The sequence below is a fragment of the Podarcis filfolensis genome (genome assembly GCF_964270895.1).
Source record: "Podarcis filfolensis genome assembly, chromosome: 11".
Classification (NCBI taxonomy): Eukaryota; Metazoa; Chordata; class Lepidosauria; order Squamata; family Lacertidae; genus Podarcis; species Podarcis filfolensis.
In genome coordinates, this window is record NC_139613.1 from 24586736 (window position 1) to 24605224 (window position 18489).

Sequence of the window (18489 nt, forward strand, 5' to 3'; positions counted from 1 at the left end):
ATATCTAGTTATACTTGGGTGGGACCTAGGCAACTCAGAAAGCTTCATTCTGTCTACCAGTCTCAAGGGCTGAATTGCATACCTGTATCCCACTTCATACCTGAGTGGTCTCTAAGGCACACACCTTCTCAGGTAGCTCTAGGCTAGATCCCAGCTGCTCTTTTGGCTTGATGCAAGCGTAATTCAGGAGGAAGGATAATAATTGGAGAGAAACCCCAATGCAATGCAATTCAGAGACCAAAGGAATCCCACCCTCAGCAAAATTGCATTTCTGAGTGAAATTAACTTTCATTTTTTAGCAAGAAAGAGAAGAGGTTGGGAGGGACACAATGTTATTAATATGAGTTGATAATGGCAGATGAAATTCTTTTTCATCTGCTGCTTGAGATGTCATTCTTGGATTTTTCCTGGTTTAGTTTCCCTTTTATCAGAACCTCACATTCTCTCTTTGGAGAGTTTTAATTAACTTGCAAAGTGTTCTTTCAGTATGAATAAATGATTATGTTATTTATAGCTGCTGTTTTTGCAAAATCTCGTTGGAATCCTGTTAATTCTAAAATGTTAATGATCTGGTTCCCTGTTAACAGTGAAAAACATTTGACTTTGCATTATCACACTCCTCCCTGTTCCTCTAACTTGAAGCCTCACGCAGCCAAACTACAAAATGGAAGGAAGTGTTCTCCATTTGCCCATTTGTAAAAGGAAGAGATTTATGGCAGGTTCCTTTCTATGAAGCTTCACTTTTGGAAACTCATTTGAGGCCAGGAGGGATGAATGGATTTGTCAGTTTCGGTCTCTCTCCTTCCCCCATTTTTCCATTCTTAACTTCAGTTCCACATTAGTTTTCATTTAAACAACAGCTCCTCATGAACATTTTAAGGTACATTTCTCCTTAGAGACACATTGTTTTGCATGCAATTTTCCCTAATATAACACATTTTTGTATATTATTTTCACCAAAATATGCATATTTATGCACACTTTCTCCTAACAGGCACATTTTTATTTAGAGAAGTGTGAATGTCAAAGGATAGCTCTATTTTGGTTATATGGTTTTGGGGAGCACAAATTAGGTAGGTCCACCTTAAATGCCAGCCAAACCAGATTTCTCCCCTAACCCTGGAAGCCAACCGACTCCTCCAGTGGATTTTGCAATTAACCACAGCTCAGCAGTGATGGGCAAGATTTATCTACCTCATCTTTCACTCATTTGCCCCAAGTTTCAATGAATAAAACAGCAGCAACACAAGACTTGTCAAAGAAAGCTCAGAAAAAACATGAAAATTATCACTGACCATCCTTGTAGGGTAGCCACCCAATGCACCACCAAAATAATAGGAAAAGAGAGGGCATAGATATGCATAAAATTTACATGTTAATTTATACATATAAATAATCTATATAATTTAAACAGAAATGAAATGCATCTCTCCATAGTAGGGAAGACTGTGATCAGATGATGCTGGTGTCTGCTTCATTTGCTGTCAAGGTGCTAACTGCTGGTGGGCAACTTCAAGGTCTCTGCTCTCCCTCCTTTGGGCTATTTATCTGTAATCTGGCCAGTCCTTCAAGCACAGGACCCCCTTTTGTAAAGTAGGACACATGGCCATCTCTGATCTGCAAGTAGGGAGGGGACTGGCTCCTATGTACCTGATCAGATAGTGACAAGGTTTTTGTAACGCAAGCTCGGATCGTTCCGTTTCACATTTTGTAATATATGTATGGACTCAGCCCGATGTGTCGAGTTACAAAAATGTCATAACTGATCTCTCTTGTCCCAAGCCTGTCTGCTCAGAAGAAAGCTCCATTAAATTCAATGCAACTTACTCCTGGGAAAGTGATGTATTTTTTTACTAAGCAGCGAGTTAGGAGGGTGTATGTAAAGACAGAGACTTCTAAAATTGAAGGCTTTCTTTTCTTTTTGGGGAACAGCAAAACATGCTTTGAGTTTGAGAACAGTCACAGGGATTTTGGTGTGAAAACAGTTTTTTGTTTTTTTGAAGGCACTGATGACTTATTGTGAACTCTTGCAGTGAAGGCGGCAGATTGCATGCTAACAAGAGTGAGAGCTACAGGCAGGCTCCCTTTCTGTTTTCTTCCTATGAGCTTCATTCTCATCTTTATCCGCAACATAGAGCAGGGACAGCATGCATCAAAAGCAGAAAGAGCCCTGTCTTGGGAGAGCAGGATTTGCTCTAACCTTCATTTTATGAACATATTAAAGGGTAATGCAGCTGGAACATATCAAATGCAACAGAAAATGAACAAGCTAGATGTTTCAGCCAAGGACATTTAATCATTTCATTATGCCAGTTTAAAGTCTTCTCCCTATTTACTTTGATCTCCTTCCTCTTCTTTAATCTCCCATTTTGAAAGCATAATATGCCACTCCCCTTTCATTTGCATTTATCTTACTCTCTTTTTTGTACGTAATATGAAGAAGTATGTAAAAGTTGCTATTTGACAGAAACTGTGGAAAGAAAGTTTTATAACCTTCGGGCATGTTCAAGCTCATCAGTTTACAAGGCTATGACAAATGTGTATCATGCAATAGTATTAATAAAATAACACAGAACATGCAGAACATAATACTTAACAGAAAACATATTTGAACTTGAATCTGCAGACATGAAATGGAGGTCGGCAGTGGTAGATCACTGTCAATACTGAACAGTGAACATTCAATACTGAACATACTGAACATTCAATACTGAATGTTATTGTACACATTAACAGCCGAAAATGCAGCAAGGTCTTTCCCCCCCTTGCGGCATTTCAAGTCACAATCGCATGTTGCTTTACATCCCAGAGAAAGGGCAAGGATGTCTTCACCCAATGCACATTACCAGTTTGGTATCCCTGTGCCTGCAAACTCCCCCCCCCCCAATTCCATTTATGAATCTGTCATCTGCGCATGCACAACAGCTGTCTCAAATGTATATTTCAAAAATATTCACAGGTTAATGCAGAAATTGAACTGAATTTTGGAAAGAAATATGCTAATGTAGCAGGAAAGAGAAATGGATTTGCCAACACTTAAATCAAAAGCCAGTTCATGCCACCACAAGTTAGTTCTTGGGGTCTGGGAATCTCATAGTAACAAGAGGTGAAATAAATCTTCCAGAACTCCACCATAGATTTTGGTAGTGAAATTTGCTGGAGCTCCTCCCCCCCCCCCCCGATATGCAAATATTTGTAGAATTTGTCATCAGAGTTTGACACCCAATGATTGTGTAGTAAGTAACTGCCAGCATTTGACAGTATCAGACATGTAGCAATCAACCTTTGACAGTAACTGACAACCAGAGTGGAATGGCAGCCCGTATGTGACAGCTTCTGGCAGCTGCATTGCAAATTTTGTACTAATTTCATTTGTTCAGTTACAGTGCAATGATTCACAGGTTAATTCAGAAATAAGTGCCACTGACTTCAGTGAAATGTACTCCCAAGTGAGCATGCATAGGACTACAGTCTTAATTTCATTTGTAAAATATCCTCTTGAAGAGACCAATAAACCAAAGTACCCTTATTTTGAATTCTGATGTCAGGTTTTAATTCAAAACTCGAATGTTGCATTTAGGAGTCAAATTTCAACATCAAAATCCAAACTGGGGCATTTGAAAATGTTACGAGTTTTGATTCCCCTTCCCTCCAATTATTTATTTAGCTAAAGCTCTGATGGAGATCTAGGGGGGAATATATGGGAATGTGGAGTATGCCTGAAAGCAAATGGAGCCATCATTATTGCTTGCAGGACCAAAGGTATATAGAGTTACATTACGTGAGCTAATGGCTGCTGGAAATTTGAGAAGACCTGTACATTTCACTTTGAGCGAAAAGATAAATACAGCAAAAAACATGGTGTCTGTGTCTGATTAGAACAAGTTAAAGTACAGTTTGGAAAAATGGAAATCAGAGAGAGATTACACGCACACAACACACAAACCATGATGGTTTTTGGAAGGCCTTTGCTCCAGAAAGGACGTGGTTTCCAAATTGTAACAATCATGAAAAAAATAAAAACACTATCCATTTTATCATTTTATTAAATAAAAGCAAAATCCTAAAACATTAAAAAGGAAAAGAACAGAAACACTCTTAGGGTTTGTCCACACTTACGCTTGTCTTTCCACTATCCCCCATGAAAACTCACTCGTTACAGCTGAATCAGGGCAAACATCGATCAGGTTTTCTATGGATAGATGTTTGCTCTGATTCAGTGGTAAAGAGAAAATATTCCTGGGGAAAGTGGTGGGAAAATGGAAAACCACTCAGACCATGGGTGTAGCCAAGGGGGGCAGCTGCCCCCCCATTCAATAAAAATCAATAGCAAACTGAGGTTCTGCCCCCCGCCCAACAAAAATCCTGGCTATGCCCATAACTCAGACCTGTATCTAAAAAGCATGGGACAAGCTGAAAACCTCCTGGAGCCATGTTGGTTTTTTTAGGCACAGGACAAGTGGAAATCCTTAGATTACAATTAAATTAAAAACTAGCCTCCCTTTCAACTGGATGCTGGAATATAAAGATTTGTGGCACCTTCCTAAAGATTAAGAAAGCCAGCCTACAGAGCTTCGCTGGGGGAAGAATTGTGCATTGAGGGCGCCCCTGCTCATTGCACCAATTAAAATTTGGATAAAAGGGGGAAACAGAGCTGGAATTCATGTGAACATCTTACGCTTAGTAAAGAGGCCCACATGGTATAAGGCACTCCCTGAGATAATCTGGGTCAGAGCTTTTGATCCAGATACAAAGAGTCCTTATTCATGTTAATGGAAAAAGTTTAACACATCAAAGGAGGCAAGGGGCCTTCTTGGATGGTCACTGAAAGCATTCATGAAAGACATCTCCTTCACACCTTTTTCACCTCCTGGTCCTGTCGATGGTGGCAGCTGCACTCCCCACTGCTCCTTGGTACCACTTTTGTCCTTATTCCTACCCACAATGCTGTGGATGTGGGTGAGTGTTTTGGGGTGCATTAAGAACATTGCCCTCTCTCTGAAATGGCTTCAAGCATTGCCTTGTTTCCTCCATAGCGTCTTCATTTGTTCACAAAGTCCAATCCATGTGAGGGGAGTACTTCCTGTCCTCACTATGATTTGGCTGCATGACACCATGAAACCCACAGCAATGATGATAAGCAGCAGAAGGGAGTACGGATGCCATCACCAGTAAGTGGAGTGAACATTTTTGCCTCTGTTTGCAGAGTCCTCCCAAAGGTGTCCTAAATACCTCTCCATCTTTGCAGCCTGTGAACAGGGCAGCAAAACCATGTGGGTGTGCTTAAGCTGAGCCCTAACAGAAAAGCTCTTTTTCTGAAATGTGATCATTCACTGTGGGGATTTGGAACATCCTTTGATTAACTCTTCATGCAGTGCATAGTGAAACTGTGAACTTGTTCCTACGGGAGACATTGGTGGCCACCCATTTGGATGGCTTTAAAAGTGGATTGGATAAAATCATAGTCGAAAAGGCTATCAATGGCTACCAACCATGAAGGCTACGTTCTACATCCACTGCTGGAGGAGGTGTGCCTGATTTTCAGTCGCTGGGACTGGATAAGTGGGAAGAGTGCTGTTGCCCTCATTCCCATCTTGCAGACTTCTCACTGGCATCTGGTCAGTGGCGTAGCGTGGGGGGTGCAGGGGGGGCCGGCCGCACCGGGCGCAACATCTGGGGGTTAGGGTTAGGGGGCGCAAATCCATGGGTTAGGGGGCGCAAATCCACGGGTTAGGGGGCGCAAATCCACGGGTTAGGGGGCACAAATTACTTGCCTTGCCCTGGGTGCTGACAACCCACACTATGCCACTGCATCTGGTTGGCCATTTTGAGAACAGATGCTGGACCAGATAGGCCATTGGTCTGGTCCACCAGGCTCTTATATTCTTACGTCCCTGAAGTTCGCCCAAAACAAGAGTGGAGATGTCGAGAGAGTAAAATGTTTGCAAGGGAAGGTGAGGGCATTTTCAGAAACTCTAACCAGACATGGAGATATCCCCCTAGAAAGAGGAATTGAAGTGGTGTTTGAGACCCCCTGCCTTCCCTTCATTTCTGTGGCATCTCTTAACCAGGGGCTTCTGCAAGTGCCCTTAAACACTGCATAGTTCACATTTATCTTCCCAAAGCCAATGCCCAATCATCTCCACTTCCTTTCGATTTTTCCACTGCTGCTCTTTATTGTATATGACATCTATCAGAGAGACTTGCTCCTCTGTCAGTAAACATATCCCTGACTTTGCTTTGTGTACAGTTTTCTCCCCTTGGCATGCGGCTGCTCCCAACGGAACGGAACTTCTGTTCTGACAGCTGCTTGTTCTGTGTAGAGGGGGAATGAAACTGGAGGAAACAATGAGATCGATCAGTGGGCTCAGATAAAAGCAAACAACGGAAGGGGGTGTTGGGGAAATAAATTGGGAAAGGGATATTGCCACCACTTGGGAGGGGGCATCAAAGAGAGGGAGAGAAGCTCGAAAGAGCAGGAGGAAAATGGCAGGCGGGCAAATGGATCTGTGTGGCATAGAGGCAGATTCCCTGCTTCTCCAGAACGTCTTGTTTCATGAGAGCTGCTGAGAAGCTGAAAACTCTGATCCAAGAGAGAGAGAGAGATCAAAACAGGAGTGTAAGGAGATCCCTTACACCAGGGGTTGGAAACCTTTTTCAGTCCCAGGTTTGCATTTCTTCCTGAGCAGCTTTCCAGGGGCCACCAGCCAATGGTGTGCAGAGCAAGAGGAAAAAGTGGACAAAGCAACAGATTTGACTTTTACCATTGTACAGTAGGTTACATACCAGAGAGTTTTCTATATGCACACACATCTCTCCATCACAGTCCAAAGACACATTCTAGCCAGACAAAGGCACTTGAGCAGGGCCACTGAGAGATGGAGCCAAGGAGTGTGGCCTAGCAAGAGACCTAACAGAGTCCAGACACGGAGGCCTGGAGGTTCCCCACCCCTGCCATACACTGTGGCAGTCCAACGGCCTGAGTGCATCCCTATAATAACTAGTAGAGGTCAGTTATTATTTATTATATTACTACACAATTGAGAGGTTGGTTTGGATGATATCTTTGGGCCTCAACCAATCCTGTGATTGTCTACCAGCGAGACTGTAGCCTGTATTGGAGGAAACCTGCTGAACTGGTCAAACCAGTCGCTTTGTTGCGATAATGGCCCTAGCTGGGCCTGTGAGCATCCTATCTGTGTGACTGAGGCGTTGGCCATGTTGCCATAGAAACCACAGTGCTCCATGTTGCCATAGAAACCACAGTGCTACTCAGGTGACACTGCATCATCCTAGAGGCAAGAGAACAATAAACCTGGGGCTAGCGTTAGTTTGGTCTGGCGCTTGAAGCTGAAAAGACAGAGGTGAACTTGCTGTCTGTGCTGAGGTTCAGAACTATGGCTCCCCCCTCCTCAGATTGTATATATGTGTAAATAAAACCATATATTCTAAAGGCAGCACATGGTCTGATTCAGTATAAGGCAACTTACACTGTGTCACTTGGGATTGCACTGCCCACCCATTAATGGAGGTTGATCAGTAGCTCCTAGTTAGGATAGACTATTGATTATTTTAGCAAAATGGAGAGACAATATTGCCACTAAATACCAATTACTGAGGAGGGATAGCATAGCCTTCCTGAGTTACTTATGGGCTTATCGGAGGCATTTGATTGACCAGGTTTTGAAACATGATAGATTAGATGGGCCTATATGGTCTGTATAGCAGGACTCTCATTCAGACTTTAAGTTTAAAAGAAAGAGAGAAACTTAAGGCCTATACAGTTTTCACATTGCTATATTTTATGGCCTGGTGCATTCCTTTGTAATTGGGATTTTCTTCTCATTAAATATAGAATAAGACATAGTCTCTTATTGAACTCAAGGATGCGTTTCAAGCAAATAGTTTTAGCAATGCTATAACCTAAAAAAAAAAAAAAACCCTCACACACAGTGTGAAAAGTTTATGAACAGCAGCAGATAGCGGAGGTAAAACTACTGTCTTGGGATTTAATGCGACCGTGTAATGTTATTGGGACAATTGTGCACAGGAATAATTGTTTCAATCATATTCAGCACGAGTAAGGCTTTTGAAATTAAATAATTTATAATGTATATTAAGTTAAATAATCTAGACCGTCAACCCAACACATTGCAATTGGGGGAAGTACATATATTAACCTCGAGGGAACAACTGCTATTCCTACTTAACTGTCCAGGGCTGCTATGAATGCATTTAATGTATATTATTGCAGCCGTAAATTGAAAAACAAGATGAGAATTCCTAACGTTACTGCTGACCATGATGGACTTGGACTGGGACTCTATAAAAACAGCCTAGAATGTGCTTAATCCCTTTAAAAGAGGGTCTTAGAGCTCAAGGCTGCAAGGAAAGCATAGCCTCTGGTCCAATTCTAAATATGCGGGGTGGATTGTTGCAACTTCTAACGCATGGGGAGCCTGTGCAGAAAGGCTCATCTCTGGGCTGCACAGTAACACCAGAAAACTGCACTCACATGGGTAGCCATCTTTCTAAGGGATTGCCAGTTGTTTATAGCAAAGAGAGGTTACAGCTATATGGGAAACAGCCACAGCACAAAGTCCACAAAGACTGTGGAAGTTAGTTGTTTCAAGTATTGTGAAGAAATCCTGCTAAAGGGAATAGTAGTGTCCCCCTGTGACCAGAGGTTGGGCTGAAACAACACCTTACATAAGAAGACCAAAACAGCTGTGAGCCTCAGTACCCCTAGTTGGGCACCCCACTTCTGGATATTCCAGGCTCATGAGATGGCAGTGTAGTGCCAGAGGCTTGCCTTCCATCTGGCATACTTAGGGGGAGTAGGCAAGTCCTGTGTAGATAAAGGTCCTGAGAAGATACTGGAAGACGCAGGTGCATCATGCCCAGCCTGAGGCCATTAGTCCTTGTCTATTCAGTGCTGATGCAACAATTCTCAGAGGAAGCTTCCACCACGCTGTGCAGATGGAGCTCTGGATACCTCTGGACAGTTCCTTGGGTGGCCCAGGCCTCCTGCTCAGTACCTGCTCTGACTGATTGAGCCCTCTACACCGCTCAACGTCAAAAGAAGCAGACACCCAGATGTGCTTGATGCTACTGCAGGCCTTGAATCAGACTGTGGCTTGAATGGCAGCAGTTGGGGCTTCCTGTCTATCCCCTCACTGCACCAGTAGATACATTTGGCGTAGGTGGGAAGGGTGAGCTAGTCAGTTAGGGCTCAGATGTCAACAGGCCCTGGTGTACGTAAAAAAAGATAAGTCAGTGATAATGATAACTTGAAGCTATGTTCAATATGTGTACATATAGTCAGTTCCTAGGTCAAGGGGAAGAACTTGAAGAGAGAACTTCCTGTGAAGGTGAATGAGAGGAGGAAGCCAGTTTGGGCCAGGAGGCTCAGGCGTTAAATTACTTAACTGTACTTAAATTAAGCTGTTCATGTTTGAGATTCATGTGCCTCAAGTCTGTTTCTGTGAAAGACAGCTGTGGTAGTTTTTATATGCTCTTCGCAATAAGCACCCTCTGCTCACTCAGATAGATATTTACAGTTCTTTATTTTACATATGTACAAGCAGTACAGTACAATCATGCATCCGAATCATCCGGTTCAGATTTGGGGAGTGGTCTTCTCCTGCTTCTCCTCCAACAGAAGAGGCGGGGGAGCTTCATGGGACTTGTCTGATCCCTGCGCTTTAACCCTCTCCTTTCCTGTGCCGAACGCACAGGCATAGGCTCTACGTCTGTTCCTGAGCTCCCTGTGCGGTGCTGGGGCTTTGTTTCAGCATCAGAGAGCTTCCCACCTCCTGGCTCTCTCCCTCTTCCCTGTGATGGCCTGGGAATCCGATTCAGAGGCTGAACCGGAGGAATTCCAGCCTGCACAGGAGTCCCCGCCTCCAGGGCCGGCTGAACTGGGGCAGGGCCTTGATTCTGAAGCGCCTGCACCTGTGCCAGATCCTCAGGAGCAGGCACCAGGTGAATCCACTCTGGCTCCGGAGGTGGTTGAGGACTCAGTGCCTACAGGTGAGTCTCCCCCTGGGTCCAGTAACCCTTCAGCCTCTCCTGAACTGCAGAGGCTCAGGGCAGAGAGGCGAAGGGAACTGGTTTCTCCCAGGAGGAGTGCTCGCCTTAAGGCCAGGAGAGGCGGGTCTCCTGGGGGCCGGGACCGCCCCGGCCTCAGAGAAGATAAAGGCCAGTCAGCCCGGTCCCAGGTTGCGGGAGCAACGTCGTTGGTGAGCTGTTTCGGCCAGCATCCAGTCGTGTTCCCCCAGAGTTCCTGTCCTTGCCCGGCTTCTCGCTGTGGACCCTGCTTTGCCCGAGGAGGACTGTCTGGCGACCCTCAACTCAGGTCCTGGACCTCGCCCCACGGTAACCTCCCCCCTGGACCAGCACATTCCCCTTCTGTCACTTCCTCTCCGTCTACTTCTGACTGTTCCAGCTCTGACTCTTCTCCTACACACACACACACACACACACACACACACACACACACCAACTCAAAGGCGTTCCTTGGCAGTCCTTGCCCTGCTGGGCAACAGCACAATATGCACCCCTTTTACAGTAGCAGATTGAAGATACTAGCTGTGGACAAGTGGATGGGTGTGATTTGAAGAGGAAAGTGAAGGGCCATGGGGCCCACTCATCCCTCTGGCCAAGGGCCCCCATTAACCTGCAGTCAGCCTTGAGCCCTAGTCACTAAAGCATCATCTTATTACCTTTTTGGCAGACCCAGTTAGATCAATGACCCTCAACACAGCTATGATTATTACCTGCAATACCAGCAAAAAATCTTTATCTTTGTCACAGAGCTACTTTATACCATCATTTCTCTACATAAAACTTGGTCATAAACTGACAATTTCAGCATTTTACTATATGTAAAAGCATTTTAAAAACCTGTGAATTAGGTCTTACTTTAGTAACCTATCTGAAGCTGCTGACTTCAGTCTAAGTATAGCATAGTCAGGCCACTTAAATCTCATGAACTCTGCTGGATTGCAGCATTTTCTCCATTTCCAAAGGTTTCAGTGCTTTCCAAGTTTATACAAATGTCTGTTGCATCATGCAGATGAGGATTTTATTTTATTTTTTTGTAGTCTAATCTATAATTGTGTGGCACTCCCCCACCATGAGGCCTATTTGACTGAGGACTTTGGACTGCACTGAAGCAATACCGAGAGAATTCTATAAATGTAAACATAGTGATTACTCCATAAAAATTATATGTGCACTCTAAAATAATACATGGCATAATATTGTATGCTAGGCTGTTAAGGCATTTACAGAGGTCATAAGGATGATATATGTATGAATAGCAGCACAGCCAAGACTTAAATGCAATTAAGATGGTTTTTATTATATAAAATATTACATCCCACACAGAAACAGCTTCTATTTAATTATTTTGTCCAACGTGCCTCTTTTCATTCCCCCCCTTCCTTCTTCTCCTGGCTACATTACACACTGGAGGAGGTTATTCTGCCTTCATGGGTTTTAGCTTAATTAATTGGCTAATCTCTCCAAAAACAGTTTTTATCTAAAATGTTTATGCACAATCTCTTAATTAACAGAAAGAAGAAGAAAAATGCTCATGGATTGGTAACCAAGTCATTTGCTGCCTCTTGCAATTACATTTGACCCATGACATTGCCATTAGCATTTTTGAACTAAAGCATATTTTACATTTGATTTCAGGGTCATGTACAATAGGCTGCATAGGGTTACATAATCTACATAATAATGTTCTATGGATTCAAGCACAGAAGGTCCAAGGACTCTTTCCATCTGAATTCAAATGAGCAATGCATGCTCTGTGTTACCCTCCCTCACGTGCAAGCTGTAGTGGCTTTTAGAGGTGCACCAAATGTTCATTTTGATGCTAAAACAACGACAACAACCCAAACCCTAAAACATTTTCATTGTGATGGTCCTGCTTTGAGGAATATTAACTCCTCTCTCTGCCCCTATCACTGTTTTCTTCTTTTCCTGTTGTGATTCAGTGTCTAACTGGCAGCTTCAGTGGCTTTTAAAAACAACAACTGGGGTTCTTTCTCCTAAAACATGATCCTTCCCCAACCAGGGATTATATGGCCTGTTCCTTAGGTGATAAACGAGGGGAATTTTGACAGACACATGACTTCAATCCTTTGTAAAAATACTGAAAACCAGTGATTTGAATGAAATTCTTCATTGGGTCAATTGTACTGGCGAGGTCTCTTCCACCAGTATTGGATTTAGGGTGGCACAGGTGGTTCCCCCACATATGGTGACAAGCCAAGGGGGCACAAAACAACAACAGCAGCAACAACAACAACCTATTTATCATATATATAGGGAGGTGCCAATTTTTGTCCTCGCTCATGGTGCCATATCACCAAACTCCTCCCCTGCTTCCACCCTTCTGTTACTTGTCACGTTGGAGAAAATAATAATTTCATAAAACTGTATTTTGATGATTCTGTTTTCTTTGGAGCCTGTGGCCTAGCTAAACTGAAAAAGCCTGTGCCTGCCCACCTTTTACGGTACAGAACTAGCTGTTTTTAGGTACTGTGTGTAGCGAACGTCCATTCCAAAACACTGAAAGGAATAAACTGTTAGACTCTGCGGTGGCCGTTGTATATATGAAAAGAGAATCAGCTAGGCATGGCAATTGTGATTAATCTTGAATTTTTTTTGTATATAGATGAAAGAGGACATTGGAAGACATTTAATGAATAGGAAAATTAGTCAAAGTCTTAATAAAGGAAGACACTGAAAAATGGCTACCGTATATGTAATCACATGATATTATGATGAGGGCTGATCTGAAGAACCAAAGGTTTTTGATTGGTTCAGGATGATGACATTGGGTTGTGACTATTAAGATTGCTGTGATCCTTTGACTGGTGAAATGAAATGACATGTTTGATCTGGAAGTGTATAAAAACATTGCTTTGGATGTGGTTCCTTGTAGCCTTCTCCTTATTTTTGAAGCTGTCCTTATGTGTATTTGTATATCACTTGGAGCCTGCATCTTTTTCTTTTCGGTTTCTGTGTGGGTAACTTTCAGTCTAGGAACCTCTTTTAAAATATCCCCAACAGTCTCTCTGTCTGCTTTTCTACCTCTCTGGTCAGATATCATCCCCCTTAATCCTGTTGTACTTCTGCTTAATCCCTTTAACCTTTTGAATTTTGAAGAGTTTAGGAAAGATACAGTTATCTGTAGCTGATTCTGCTTCTCTCACTTTGATCATGGCTGTATTTCAACAACGTTGCACCTGAAGCAAAAGTCAAAACAACATCAGTCTCTCCCATTCATTTTGAGTGATAATGACACAGAAGGATAAATGTTTGGAGGCGGGGGGGGGGGATGGCACTGAGATAAACTGCTTCATCGTAAAGTCTGCCTTGAGAATGATATTCATCAACAATCACAATCGATGAAAAAGGTGGCAGCAATTAATTGCTCAGTAGATGTCTAATGATTTGAAATTACTATTAATACAAATTCTTATAAAAGTTGCAAACTGCAAGTACTTTCTTGAAAGAGGCAATCCAGCCTATTATTATAATATAATAATAATAATAATAATAATAATAATAATAATAATAATAATAGGTGGTATTCAATTAAGCATTATTTGGAGTAGACTCACTGAAACTGATTCATATCTGATCAGATCACTGTGTTAGAAAACATATAGGATGCAAGGCAGGATACAGATCTGCTTCCACTGTGGTATAGTCCTTCCTTGACTACTGTGCTGTGGTCCTTACCTGGAACAGCAATGTTCTCCTAATTTTCGATTGATATGCTCCCCAATATCCATGCTAGACCTCCTGTTGCCTCTGTTACCTGTATTATGGGTTGGTGGCTTCAGTGATTTGTTATGAGTCATAGTTTCTAGAATGACTTTGTTAAATTCAGGTTGTATATCTTTCAAGGTTCTTTTTCTTCCAGTTGTTTCATTGCTTTCTTCAATCTCAATTGGTTATAATGGTCCTCTCTGAAATGCTATAATTTGCAAGGCATGAAATGTTGATAGCGTCGAATTGAAAACAAGATGATGGGGAATAGCATTCCTTGGGGGTAATGACTGTATATTCACCCACTCCATTTCCCCCCAAATGTCCCCCAAATATTGCAGGTCAGGATCAATGCAACATGACAGCCTGTCAAGAATCTTGCCATAATGAGTGCTGAGTTTAGCAATGGTTGCACAATTATTTATTATTTGCACGATTCCTGTTGGGCTACTTTGGCTAATAGTTGACTGCAAACCTATTTTGAGACATTTGGTGCATGTTACAGATCCTGAGTTGTACCTCTTGCCCTTTGCTGAATTCAGTTATGCTCTTGGCGCAATTTATCACTTGGGGGCATTTTGCAGAAATTGTCATGTGTTTTGCATTTTGTCTTGCTGTTGCATTTTTGAATTTTTATCATTTAAACCACCTTTAGAGATCTCTACTCAGAAAGGGAGCCTATAAATATTTTTTTAAAAAAAAAATTGTCAAGGTGATCTGAAACGGAAGAGAACTGATGTAGCTGTTTTGCAAATACAGTGGTACCTCTACTTACGTTCACCTCCGGTTACGTATCCTTCGGGATACGTGCGCAGCAAACCCGGAAGTATTTTTCCGGGTTTCGCCATGCGTGCATGCTCAGAAGCACTCTACATGCCGCATGCATGCAAAGAAGTGCTAAACCGTGCTGTGCGCATGCACAGAAGCAGTACCTCCGGATATGCACACCTTGGGATCCGACCAGAGCTCCGGAACAGATCCCGTGCGCAACCAGAGCAACCCTCTACACTTGCAGTAGCCATTTCTGAATCTAATATGGCCATCATGATGGAAATGTTATGACTAGTCTCCAACATTCACTTGGTCATTGGGAATAATTTTATGGCTCAAATGCAGCTGAAATCTTGCCCCAAATGTAAATTTGCAACAAACGCAATTGATTCCAATATGGCACCTAAATGCACTACTTGCCAAATTGACAACATTATTTTTCTGGTACAGGCTGACCACTTCTAACTATAAGAGACATTTGTCATTTGTGGCAACCAGTGTCCTATGACAGCAAAATCTAGGGGGTGCATCCAGCACACAATGCGAATGTTCCATCCTTGCAAGGATGGCTGGCCTCAACTAGAGCCAGGGCTTTTTCGGCTGTGGCTCCAATCTGGTGGAACGCTCTGTCACAAGAGACTAGGGCCCTGCGGGACTTGACATCTTTCCGCAGGGCCTGCAAGACAGAGCTGTCCCACCAGGCCTTTGGCCAGGGCACAGCTTGACTCCCTCCTTCGGCAATCTTCGCGGAGCTCTGGCCCAAAGGTTGTCATTAATCTGATTGGAATTAATTTTATAATGAAATGATTTTAGAATGTTTTATCATTTTACTGTTGTTAGCCGCTCTGAGCCCGGCTTTGGCTGGGGAGGGCGGGATATAAATAAAATTTATTATTATTATTATTATTATTATTATTATTATTATTATTATTATTATTATTTCTACTTGCTCAGTGTTATACTTCTCTCCTGTACCTGCTCCCTCCATATATATTTTTTAAAAAAATCAATTTTAGGGATTGCCCCAACCCTCTGGAGGAGATAGGGGAGAGCACATATGGGGAGAGGAGATGGGCATAAATTCCATTGTGCAAGCAGAAAACCTTGCACTGATGAGGCACATTTGTTGAATATTTCACTAGAAATTTTTATTGGTCACTTTATATTAATATTGGGAGTGGGGAGTTGTTCCCAGGATCAGTGTACATGATTCATTTTCAGCCTTTTTTTTTTTAAAAAAAAAATCATAATCCTTAGGCAAAAAAGCACTTATAGGCACCATGCCACAGTACAAGCTCAATTAGCTCTCCTTGAACAGGACCAGACATTTCTTCAAATAAGAAGGGAAGTCCACTGACAATGTTGGCCAGCTGGGGCCCTATTGGGCAGCCAGGTCACCTGATCCTTGCTGAAATGAAAAAGGCTACTAGACCCCTCTGCCAGCAAGCAGCCTGGGTGGCAATCCAGAGAATAAGATGCCTTGGAAAGGCTGCCAGAGCCCCTGATTTGAAGCCCCTGTTGCTTGACAAATGTGTGAGCAAGACTGTAACTTTGAAACATGATTTAGAAATTAGGAGAGACATTCCTTTTTTCCTGCCGCTGATTGGAATGGGCTTACGTCACTCCATTTCAGTTGGCATTATTGAATTGTATTAGCGCACAGTGGGCCAATATTAATTTCCACGCATCTATAAAAGCAGCACATTTTTGAACTAATATCTCAGCGAGGCTGTTTGCCCAGTTGCAGGTCAGGGCAATGCTAATCTACAATGTATTAATATAATACAAGTCCAGTCAGTCCTTCTATGCTACAGCATTTCTATTGCCAGCTCCTAGAAAATGTAATAGGTTTGCTGCACTTTTCGAGGTGCACTTTTGACCTTGGTCTCTGGAGGGAATTCTCAGAGGCCAGTCATCCATGTACTGAAAGAAATTAGTATTTCTGCTCTGGGATGAGCTGCTGTAGCTGGTATATGTCTGGGGATTGTGTGTGTGGGATGCAACTTATTCCGAAAGCTAATACAGCAAGGCAAGATTGATTTGCATGGCATCATTTGAAGGACTTGGAAAGGAAGAATAATTGCAGTTTGCTGTCCGAAAGAGATGAAGCATGAAGAGATGTATGATACATTTTTCATCAGATAACTTTTCAGAAGAGCAGCTCCCAAACTTATTAATATGATTCACCATTGCAATTTAATTTTTGCTGCTGCTGGTGGGTATCCATTTCTCAGTCACCCCACAAGCTGGAAGAGATCCTATACTTGACTATATGCAGTGCATTGTTTGCAGAGGCTTGAAGGCCAAAAGCAGCCTTCCAGGGCTCTCTGTCTGATCCTTTGAACTCTCCCCAGGCCACACTTCCACCCCATCCACACCCCCTCTACCCAAGCCTTTACTCTGAGTCCTCCTTGACTGCTTTTGCCTGGCTGAAATGGGTTCTTGAACTCTGATAATGTCTCTTGCACACCTGGATGGGGGACAGAGGGGTGTATGAGAGTGTGTTTAAAGGTAAAGGGACCCCTGACCATTAGGTCCAGTCATGGCCGACTCTGGGGTTGCGGCGCTCATCTCGCTTTATTGGCCGAGGGAGTCGGTGTACAGCTTCCGGGTCATGTGGCCAGCATGACTAAGCCGCTTCTGGCGAACCAGAGCAGCGCACGGAAACGCCATTTATGGTACCTATTTATCTACTTGCACTTTGACATGCTTTCGAACTGCTAGCTTGGCAGGAGCAGGGACCGAGCAATGGTAGCTCACCCCGTCGCGGGGATTCGAACCGCCGACCTTCTGATCGGCAAGTCCTAGGCTCCGTGGCTTAACCCACAGCGCCACCTGCGTCCGAGAGTGTGTGTAGGAACAGTTAATTGTTTGATTGCACACTAGAATGGAGAATGCCTGTATGTACATATTGCTGAAGGGTTCAACACTGGAAAATTCCATTGGAGTATACTAAGCTAAAAGAGTGCTCTCTGATCTTCTAGCTGAGCTGATAATTAATTGTTTGTGTTCTCTGCTAGCTCTCACATGTGTGTTTAACCTTAGATCTCATGAGGGTATTCAACTGCAAATTTGCCCTCTTGAAGGGAGTTGCCTGTTAGTCTTTCTCTGGACACCACAGAGACAACAAAGGATGTGATAATGATACCTGTCCAGGAACTGCATAGTCTTAGGCTGGATGCAAGCTAATGTAAGCTAAGGAGGAGACAAGGCATTGATTTTTGCTCTGATCATAATTATGTTATATATTTAAGAAGACCCGCCAATGCTTGGATAGGCATATGTTTTATGGATGTATCGCTGATGGTTTTGTACCTGTTTTGAAGAAGTTCTGGTAAGTAAAGCTTTGAATCATGATTATGAGTCTGGACAAATTTTATTCCAAAAAGAGTCAGCTTTTATGCATCCAATAGCTTCATGCTGCACGCTATTAATATCTGCAACAGAAACTAGCCTACCGTACAAAAGTCAATATTATATTTATTGCTCCACACTGGTCCCACTCACCACTGGAATGGCCCCTGTAAATTTGCCCAGAAGGGAGTGTGGTCCCACTGAGAGCTGAGCATGCTCAGTAGTCATGAAATGCTACATGGCTGTTGAGTAGGGGAAATAAAAGTGTGAGAGAGGGGATGGAATGATATATCATGGGAAAGGATGAGGCTGGCTAGCACAACAAACGGGGCATTCAACTTACTGCAGAAATTTGTAGCAGGAACCACTTGTCATGGCTAATAGTCATTGATGGATCCATCGTCTATTAATTTATCCAATCCCCTTTTAAAGCCATCTGTGACAGCATTGCCTTTAGAGTACTTCTGTTTCTGCCTCTTTGCCTTTCTGGTAAAATTTCAGCTGAAATTTCATAGCTTATTCCAGAGTTGAATCTCCTCCCCTCCCCCTTTCCTGAAAGCAGCAACATAC